The sequence below is a fragment of the Cucumis sativus genome, unplaced genomic scaffold (assembly GCF_000004075.3).
Source record: "Cucumis sativus cultivar 9930 unplaced genomic scaffold, Cucumber_9930_V3 scaffold47, whole genome shotgun sequence".
NCBI lineage: Eukaryota > Viridiplantae > Streptophyta > Magnoliopsida > Cucurbitales > Cucurbitaceae > Cucumis > Cucumis sativus.
Genome location: NW_022279551.1, coordinates 326,113 through 336,553, shown reverse-complemented (window position 1 = coordinate 336,553; position 10,441 = coordinate 326,113). Strand labels below are relative to the sequence as shown.

At 31.6% G+C, this 10,441-nt stretch overlaps 2 long non-coding RNA genes across 3 annotated transcripts; one reads left to right on the top strand and one right to left on the bottom strand.

Moving 5' to 3' along the window:
- Positions 1-1,808: 1,808 nt before the first annotated feature.
- Positions 1,809-9,046, bottom strand: LOC116405944. Of its 2 annotated transcripts, XR_004219026.1 has the most exons (3): positions 8,339-9,046; positions 3,729-3,878; positions 1,809-1,982 (listed from the first exon to the last, which is right to left on the bottom strand). It is a non-coding gene; the product is annotated as an uncharacterized LOC116405944 (long non-coding RNA). The 2 variants fall into 2 exon arrangements; XR_004219025.1 differs by lacking the exon at positions 1,809-1,982 and having other exon boundaries at positions 3,483-3,878.
- Positions 9,047-9,167: 121 nt separating this feature from the next.
- On the top strand, positions 9,168-10,059 carry LOC116405942. The gene is made up of 2 exons (XR_004219020.1): positions 9,168-9,838; positions 9,944-10,059. It is a non-coding gene; the product is annotated as an uncharacterized LOC116405942 (long non-coding RNA).
- The last annotated feature ends 382 nt before the right edge of the window (positions 10,060-10,441 follow it).

The window sequence follows — 10,441 nt, the reverse complement described above, 5'->3', positions numbered from 1 at the left end:
CAAACTATTGAAAGACAAAAATAAAATCAATTACAGTTTCTTTTCTATGAAATACAAAAATTTTGTATGAAAATGTAAATATTTTATTGAGGGTAAATTGTTTACTCTTTTTGAAAATTCTCCATTTTCTATATGTGTGTGTATGTGTGTATATATTTATAAAGGGGCTGTGGGAGAAACATCATCTGCCCCTTTTAGTGAATGATTATAGGGATATTTTACCTAATTTCATCTTTAAAAAAAATTTAAAATCTCACCTACTTTTCAAAGTATAATTTCTTTTTTAAAAAATAGATTTTATCCTTAAAATCTAAAATTCACCCTAAAAGAAGGAAGAAAAAATCTTCCATATTTTTGTGCATATACACGTTTAAAGTTGATTTTTTTTTTAAAAAAAATGAAATCTCTCCTATTTTGTGGATACAACTATAAAAAGAATCGGGTGATCTCTAAAGTTTTATTTATCATTAAACAAAAACTAAAATTTTATTAAAAAATAGTATTCACTTAAAAAATTTAAATTATGAGTAGTTTAAAATTTGGTTTATTTTAATACATGATTTAAGACCCAAATTTAACCGTAAAAATAATTGACTAAGTGTCAAAGGTTTAAGGACAAAGCGTTTAGAGGTTATAGGGTGATGTTGTAGGCAGCCAAAAGAAGGAAATATAACCTCTAAAGTGGTTATTTAGGCGTTTGGACAAGGTAGGTAGCTAAGCTTGAGTGTGTGTTTGGCTAGGCGACAAGGCTTGTCCGTAGAGGTTATTGGGTGGTGAAGAGTGTCCCTAGGCGATTGAGAGCAAAAGAGGTTAGCAAGGCTATGCGAGAAAGATTTTTAGGGCGAGGAAAGCTTGTCATTTAGAGGTTATTAAGCGTTAAGATGCTAGGCGAGAAAGCTAGACAACATGATGTTGGGCGAGTAGACTTGCACGCGAGGAAGGAGTGCTTGCGGCCATGTTTGAAGTTAGTTAGGTGTTTATCTTGATGTTCCACACTTACGTGTTTTGGTTAGACAAGATAATGAAGAGGTGGAGTCCATGGGTACTTTACAAGTGTTCTCTACATACTTAAGTTAAATTTCGGCAAGTAGGTCGTGTCAATAAAGGCTCATGTAAGACTCAATATAAATAGGAAACTTTAGAATGACATTTCTCCTATCATACTTGTGCGTTTTGGTTGAAATTACTCTCAATAGTTCACAAAATTGACTCTAGTTTCTAGAGTAGGGCTACCGGATAAATTTGAGTAAAGGAGGTCTGAGTTTGAGTCGACGAAAGGGAGAATTATCAGCTTTCAGAGGAATCTGACACTAGAAGAAATTTACCATTTAATGTCGGTTTTAAACCGACATTAATGACCTTTGGTGTCGGTTCGGAACCGACATCTATGCTAGCCTTATTAAAGGCCTTTAATGTCGTTTTTACTTTGATATCGATTTAAAAACGACATCAAAGACATCATTAATGTCGGTTTAAAAGCGACATTAATGACCATTGATGTCAGTTTTAAACTGACAATATTTTATCGGTGTTATTGTTGACCTTTAGTGTCGGTTTGCCTTTTATGTCGTTTTTAAACTGACATTAAAATCTTGTTTTTGGATCTATTTTTACAAAATTTATTTTTATTTAATTGTTGCATTGTTGTCTATTTTTTATAAACTGACATTAGATACGTGTAAATAAATATTTTTTTGCTCACTCCAACAAATCAATAAAATTAATATTATTTTAGAAACTACAATATTTTTCTTTTACATTTGTATACAGAAAATGAAATCTTAATATTGCGTTTGTATATACATTCTACAATAATACATGAAACTAGATCCTAATACAAGACTTAAATAAGAAATCTTAAACGCCTTCACAATCTTCAACTTTCAACGATCGCTTCCATCTACACAATCGCTTAGCTTAGCTTGGCTGGCTATCTAAGACCAAAATATACTTTACAACCTGAGGAAGATTAAATCTAGAATCTGCAAAATTAGTACATATTATTTAAAATCAAACTAAACAGACTGCAATCTAAATGTGGAAAATTAAAAATTACTACAAAGTTTTCGTAAAGTAAATAATGTAGCAACAACAAAGAAGACGATTGAAATGACAACCCAAAAGTACTGCAGAAATAAAGAAGAAAATTAGCTTTTATCAAACAACTCGTTAACCTGATTTGGTTCTTCAAAGATCAACAACAAAAAGAGGAATACAACTAAAGAATAATTATACTATCCTCGACTCTGACTTCAAAGCAAATTTTAAATGTTCAATTTAGCAATGTTAGTCTACAGGCTTCTTACTCTTAATTGTATAAATTTACCCATCAATAACAACATTGTTTTTATAGAGAAAGTTGAATAATGGAGATGATAAATAATCTTACAAACTCCTATTGGATCGTTTTTCCTTTCAAATGAAAATAGTTAATGAATTTCATATATCGAAGGTGAAAATCCCAAATAGTAAAAGAACATGGAATATAAGGAAGTCCATACTCCACTAGCTAGGTATTGATCAAAGATAAATATATGGAAAAATAGATGCAACCTACAAATATATCAAAACAGACTAATACTCAAACTAAACTAAAGAAAACAAAAACATTACTACTAAAATTAACTAAAAGATAAAATAAAACACAATTGAAAACAATTAATTACCAAGACTAATCTCAATCGAAAACCAAAACGCATCACATTCTAAAGATATTTTGCTTCACATAACACTCCAAATAGCTATACCAAAAAAAAAAAAAAACATAAATATCTACAAAATAAATTTGATCCTAGCATAAAAAGCATCATATGCATCAATTTACAAGTAATAGGATGTGCGAGTTAGAAATTAATATATGATGAGCATTGACAGATAGCATGTGAAATGAAGTGCTACATCTTTATTAAAAGGAACAAGATTTCAATAATTAATATATGATGAGCATTGACAGATAGCATGTGAAGTGAAGTGCTACATCTTTATTAAAAGGAACAAGATTTCAATAAAATCGAATCTTTAATGCATCACCATTCTCATAAAATGCTAAACAAATCTTCATAATCGCTTAGCTTGGCTGGCTATGTAAGACCAAAATATATACTTTACAACATGAGGAAGATTAAATCCATAATCTACAAAATTATGTTGACAGAGGCCAACATTTGCTCCATCCACAATAGCATCACAATGATTATGTACTTCTATGAGTGCAACACGCCCGTGGCCATATTTTATAACGTTATATATGCAAAAGAAATATATGTATATATATAACGAAAATTTTATGAACCTACGCATGCACACATTTAATAATAATTACTTACTCTGCATTTTTCATTTTGGCAAATCCACCAACAAGAATGGTGTAAGTTACCAAGCTCATTTCTATGCCTCCTTCTCTTCTTTCATTTTTCTAACAAAAGATGGTATGAATAATGTTGCACATCATTAAAGCTTACTATTATCGCAAAACGACACACTTGAAAAATATTTAGATTGAATTAATATAGTAAATATACTTTTGCAACGACATATCTACCATCAAAATATATATTTCAAGCATAAAATACTTAATTGGCCTTCTATACAAATCAATCAAACTTTAACCATATTCAAAACTAGAATGGTGACCTTTATGTCAATAAATGAAGCAAAAATATTAAGCTAACGTTGAGATCAAATTAACATATGACGAAAGAAAGGGAGAAAATAGGAGTAGTTATTACTTTGTGTAGACATGAGACCATGGTTCTATTTCCCTAGCTCGCATATTTTCAAAGATTTCACGTGCACCGTTCATATCACCTCTCCTTGTGTAGTAATTCACCATCAAACCATACTCTTTCCTAGAAGGATTAATGATAATAGATTTCATCCTAAAAAAAAAAAAAGATCAAACCAATTAATATGAAAATGCTCAAATTTAGGCTTTTCACTTTTTATGTATAAAATTCAGCAAAAGGTGAATGTGAGATGTCTCAAAGCTTGCTTACATTCATGCTCATGAACAGATCATTGTTGGTGCAAGTTTGAATGAATGAACTCGAACACGCACGATCAAAGCAATACAATTGAGATTCTTACCTTGTCTGTATGATGTTGCACAGTTATATTACATTGTCCAGTAGATACGTCCCAAATTTTGATTTGCTTATCAAGAATTTGAAATAAAATAACTCCAAGATGCAAGTGGGTCAACAATTTTAAGTGAAATGATTAAAATGGGAAATTGAATGAGCCTTAACAAGAAAACTAGCAGCTTACAATTCTACACAATAACAAAGACTATATTCAAACTTCTTAAAGAAACCACAGTGCTTCTAAGTCCACAAAGGAAGATGTAGTTATCAATTTACTAAAAATACAATATCTGGTCTTGTATTATTAACAAGATACATAAGTGTAACAATTGCACTAAGATATGGTACTTATAGGTCAAGAAGTTCTTCATTATCAACTCGGGGTTGAAATATATATTGCTTTACATCTAGTAAACGAACTTGCATTGGAATGTTCAATGGATGTGCTTTATCCATATAAAGTCTTTTAAAAAAATTTCCAATATAAGTTGATTGATAAACAAATATCTCATCTGCCAAATGCTCAAATTGCAAACTGAGGCAAAAATTTGTATTTCCGAGGTCTTTCATCTTGAATTCTTTCTTAAGATATTTTATTGTCTTTGAAAGCTCTTCAAGAGTTCAGACTATATTTAAATCATCAACATATAGAGTTATAATAGCAAATCTTGGCTATGATTTATTTATAAAAATGCATGGACATATTTGAATATTTTGATATCCTTCTTTCAACAAATATTCACTCAGATGATTATATACCACATTAGTATTGATTGTTTTAATCCATATAATGATCTCTGTAACTTTATTGAATATAGTTCTCGAAAACTTGATTTATATATTTCAAGTATCTTAAATCCTTCTAGAACTTTTATTTAAATATCATTATCAAGAGATCCATATAAATATGTTATGACTACATCCATAAGATGCATGTCCAAATTTTTATACACAACCAAGCCAATAAAAAATCTTAATGTGATTTCATCCACCATCAGAGAATATGTCTCCTCATGGTCAATACCAGGTCTTTGTGAAAAACCTTGTGCAACTAATCTTCCTTCATCTCTTGTAATCTCATTATCTTCATTTCTTTTTCTCACAAATATCCATTTATATTCCACAGGTTTGACACCTTTTGCTGTTTGGACTACTGATTCAAAAACTTGACATTTTGAAAGTGAATTTAATTTTGCCTCAATTGATTCTTTCCACAAAGACCAATCTTTTCTCTGTCGACATTCTTCAACGAATTTTGGTTATGGATCTTCATTTTTTAATATAGTATCAAGTGCAAACTATTATCAACAACTGCATTAATTATATTCCATCTCTTTCCTGTCTTAGTTGTTTTATCTTCTTCGATATTTTGTGTCATAGGATTTCTTCTGGAACATCCATATCCTTAATCGAGTTATTGACTCAATTTCTATTTCAAGGATTTTTATCTTTAATGACAAGTTGTTATGTTGGGATATCAATTTTTTATGAGACATTTGCAACTCTGATATGTGTTTTAGTTACTTTCTTTGCATCTACAAATGCATCTAGTAACTGATTTGCTATATATATTTTGCAAATGAATTATTTTATGAACTTCAAGTTCACATTGATCTGTACGAGGATCCAAATGAGACAATAATGATACATTTCATGTAATTTCTTTTTCCAATTTTTTTAATTTCTCCTTATAACGTTGAAAAATTTGTCTAATTAAAATGATAATCAATAAATCATGTAGACCCGTAAGAGGTTCAAGATTTCAAGATATTTAATAATTTATGGAGAATCGAATCCAACATATATTTCTAGCCTTCTTTGAGGATCCATCTTAGTACGTTGTAATAGAGCAATTGGAACATATATGACACATCCAAAAATTCTCAAATCCCTAGAAGAAATTTTGCCTTTAATGTCAGTTGTCAACTGACGTCTTTGCAAGCATTATAAAAGGCCTTTAATGTCGATTTGACTTTAATGTTGGTTTAGAAACGACATTAAAGGCCTCTTTAATGTCGGTTTAAAACCGACATCAAAGGCCTTTAATGTCAATTTAAAATCAATATCTTTGATGGTTTTATTGAAGGTCTTGAATGTCCTTGGCCTTTGATTTTGATTTTAAACCGACATTAAAGAGGCCTTTGATGTCATTTCTAAACTGACATTAAAGACACCTTTAATGTCATTTTTAAAACGACATCAAAACCTTGTTTCTGGCCCATTTTTAAATTTATTTTTATTATATTGTTGCATTATTGTCCATTTTTTATGACATCAAAACCGATATTATTTGTCTCGAATTATGAGAGGAAATGTTCATCATCGTATATTGTGAAAAATGTAAAAAAAATTGTTGGCACGCTTGCTAGCTATAGAATGCTAGAGCTACTACTCCATGGCAAACCTTATACACATCAAATACACTTTTCCACACTTCTTCCATATAGAATTAAACAAATACATATAATCCAACACCTATATATATTCACATATCAAATAAATGCATGTTGTCCTCTATGACAAACCAATAGGATTCCTATTTCACCCGCAATGAATAAGATCCAACACATAATATACCAACACACTTTTTCACACTTCCATAAAGTACTACAACAAATACACATCATCCAACACACACACACACACACACACACACACACATATATATATTCACATATCAAATAAACACACTATATCCGATGACTATAAGTGAAAACTCAAAATCTAAAAATAATAACATCACGAAAGGGGCGTACATTTGCATAAGAGAGTTCTTTCCTAAACAAGGAACAATCATTTCTACATTTATGTATCTTCTCGTACTTCATTCCAAGAGTACACAAAATCTTTTTGCTTCATAAGTAGAAGTAGGGATTTCATTAGGAGTAGGTAAGATGTCACCAATTAATTTTAACAACTCCGTGATACTCTTTTCACTCCATCCAAATTTAACTTTCAAATTATATAATTTTATCAATGTAGATATTTTGGTAAAAATTTTACAATTAGGATATAATGGTTTCTTGGCATCATCTAGTAGTTTCTCAAAATTTTCTAACTTGGTCATTAAAATAATTGTGTGCACCCTCAAACATCCCAATTATGTCACCAACATCAAACATCCCAATTATGTCATCAACATCATCCACGTTAATTTCTTCTCTTGCACTACTAAAGACACTTTCATTGTTTCTCTTCATTGGTAGTGATTCACCATGAAAAATTCATACTTGATAACTCTTATCGATGCCGTTAAAAAATAATAAGTGATCTCTAATTGTATTCACATGTAAAGTCTTTGCATTTACGCACTTTAAACGAGAACAAGTCATGATGTTCGATGTCTTCGAATGTTTCAACCCATTTTTAATAAACATCTCAACCCCAACAACATAATCAGTTAACATTCTATTATTTTTCATCCATGGCTTATCCATATTATATAAGGATGCAATTTAATCTACAAAAAAATGTCAAAAAAACAATAAGGAATATTTAAGTAATCTTACACTTGTGAACTCAACTATAATCAACAATAATACCTAAAAAGTTGAAGACTAAATATAATTAATGTAAATTTCTATATACACCCAACAACCAAACAATTAGAATAAAGCAAGACTATCAAATAAGCACATATGAAAAAGAAATTAAATTCTTATCCACATTCCAAAAACGTACTAACAAGTTCTATATAAACCCAAACAACCAAAAAGTTCTATATACACTCAAACAACTACAAAACTCGTAATCGTATCACTCAATCAACTAACAAGCAAATCTCAAATTAAAACCATCGACGAAGACCAAACACAAACTTCTAACCATCATTATGACATTATAATTCCAAATGAATGGAAGTAATTAGTTTGATTTTCTTTTACTAACAATTTGAGGTGTGTTAAAAAGCCCTCCGACACGCTTAAATACTGACAACATATACCAAGTACCAAATATATCTACAAAAGACCGATGAGCAACTTAAAAAAAAAGAAGAGAAACTTCAATTAAATACAAAAAGTGCATGTGCACTCGTGTGCATGAGTATATTATCATCGCACAATCAATTAAAATATACATGCATGCATGCTCCAAGATTTTGTAATATTGAAGCACAAACCAATTCAATAATTACAAATCGAAAGCATCCATTCATTCTTTGGATACACAAGCGTAAAAAAAACTTTTCAAAATCTTAAAGATAATACAAATAAATAAAAATACGGATTTAATTTTCAAGGAGTATGAATCATTACCTCTCCTTACCCTTCTTTAAGAATCACTTAAGCAACTTCTTCCTAGCAATTGGAAGATATGTTAGAAAACAATACAAATTAGCATAGAACATCACAGTAAACAAAAGCGTTCAGAGTAACGTACACAAAAGTATAAGAGTTTATCTTTTTTAAAGCTACAAACTAATGGGTTCACCAGATATCTCATCAAATAGGTTCACCGGTGACTGCTGAAACGTGTGGGTTGTGACTGCTGAATCAGAATCAGTCCGATTTTAGGTGGGTATCTAACCGAATGGGTTCAGAGTTGGAGATTTGTGGGTGGTGAATGCTGAATCTGGCTATCTCACAAACACGATTCACTGGAGAGAAAAATATTTTGATGGTGGTCGTGAGAGCTGGGCACAAACGTAGATGAAGGTGGATGAAGGAAATGATTGATTTCAATATAACACCCCAAAACTAGTAAGTTAACTTTAATGTGTGTTATATTGAAATTTTTTAGGTGTTATGTGTGAAATTATTTGATTTGTGGAAGTTAAGTACGTTGGAGTGATATGTGGTTAATTCTGAAATTTGAAATCCTATTGTTAAAGTGGTGATTTTTGGATTGATTGGTTGGTAAATTAAATTTGTAAAGTTTGAAGTATTATGAGTAATTATTGTTTATCAGTATAAGCAAAGTTATAGAGGAATAAGAATAATTATATTATGGGATAATATAATTATTCATAATATAATTATTATGGAAAAGAGAGAAGTTATTGATGATATATTGAGTCGGTAATGAAGAAAGAGAAAAATTATTTGAAATAGAAAAAAATGAGTTCGTTGGGGAAATTAAATAATGATAATAAAGATAATGACAATAGTAATGATAATAATACTGTATTATTATTATTATTGTATATATTAAATAAGCCTCTTTCATTTTTCATGTCCATCTTCTCCACCCCTCTTTCTTCTTCACCATTCAACCCTAGAGCAGTCGCCGCCCCACTTCAGCCATCGTCGCGCACAACACTCCAGTGAGAGAGTCCTCGTCACGGTCGCATAGTCGAAGCATCACGGTCACGAAGCACAACCGTTCGTTTCTCTCCAGCCGTGTCGACTCGTGTTGCATCGGACAGTCGAACGACCCCTATCTTCCGCCGTGCGCTCCTCCTTCGCGTCGTCGATCGTAACCCTCTCTTTTGTCGAAACCATCATCGGTCGTAGCCTCCACTTGCACAGCACCGCCGGACATCATCGCGCTTGACAGTCAAGGATGCAAGCCATGACAATTTTCTTTTCGCGAGCCACACGTCCAAGCCGCGTCAGTTCAAGCCGTGTCCCTTCACCGAGCCGCGTGAGTCATCTCTTTTGATCCAAGCCGTTCCATGTAAGCCGTACGCGAGCCATACACAACTGAGTCGATCCTGTGTGAGCCGTATGCGAGCCGTGAGTCTCAAGACCCGAGCCGAAGCCTTGCTAGCCGAGCCACCTTCAGTTTTAGCCGTCTGCAACATATTTAAGCCCTTGGTGAGTTTTTGCTTAGTTCTTGTTGGGTTTGGTACGCCCAAATAATTATTGTTTTGGGTCTTAAATAAGTTAGCACTGGAATGAGTTGTATTATGTTTTTTGAAGGTTAAGGTGTGGTTGAGGAATTGAATTGTGCAAATTTCAATTTAAGGTTGTATTGAGATCAACTTTAAATCTTTGGGGTAAGTTTGATTGAATTGGTTGCCTAATTAAACAGTAAAGTGATAGATTGACAAAATTATTAAGTTTAATTTTGTTCATGTTTAGGACTGAGTTTATTGTGAGGATTTGACTCTCAATCAGAGGAGTACTATTTCTTTTGTGAATCTCCAGGTAAGAGATTTTTCGTACTAAACCCTACTTGGAAGTTGCATGTATGTTATGTATTGTTTAGTAGTGTAAGTAAGAGATGTATAATATGTCTATTTGAGATGGCCGTATAAATAGTTACTTAGTAAACCATATTATGATTTAGATATAATATTCTTTGTTGAGGCATGCTATGATCAAATATGTGACTTTTGAGTTATGTGTAACTGAGCTAAGATGTTGATGCTATGATAAGCATGTATAGGCTATAGTGTTCTGTTAGTTTTGCCTGTT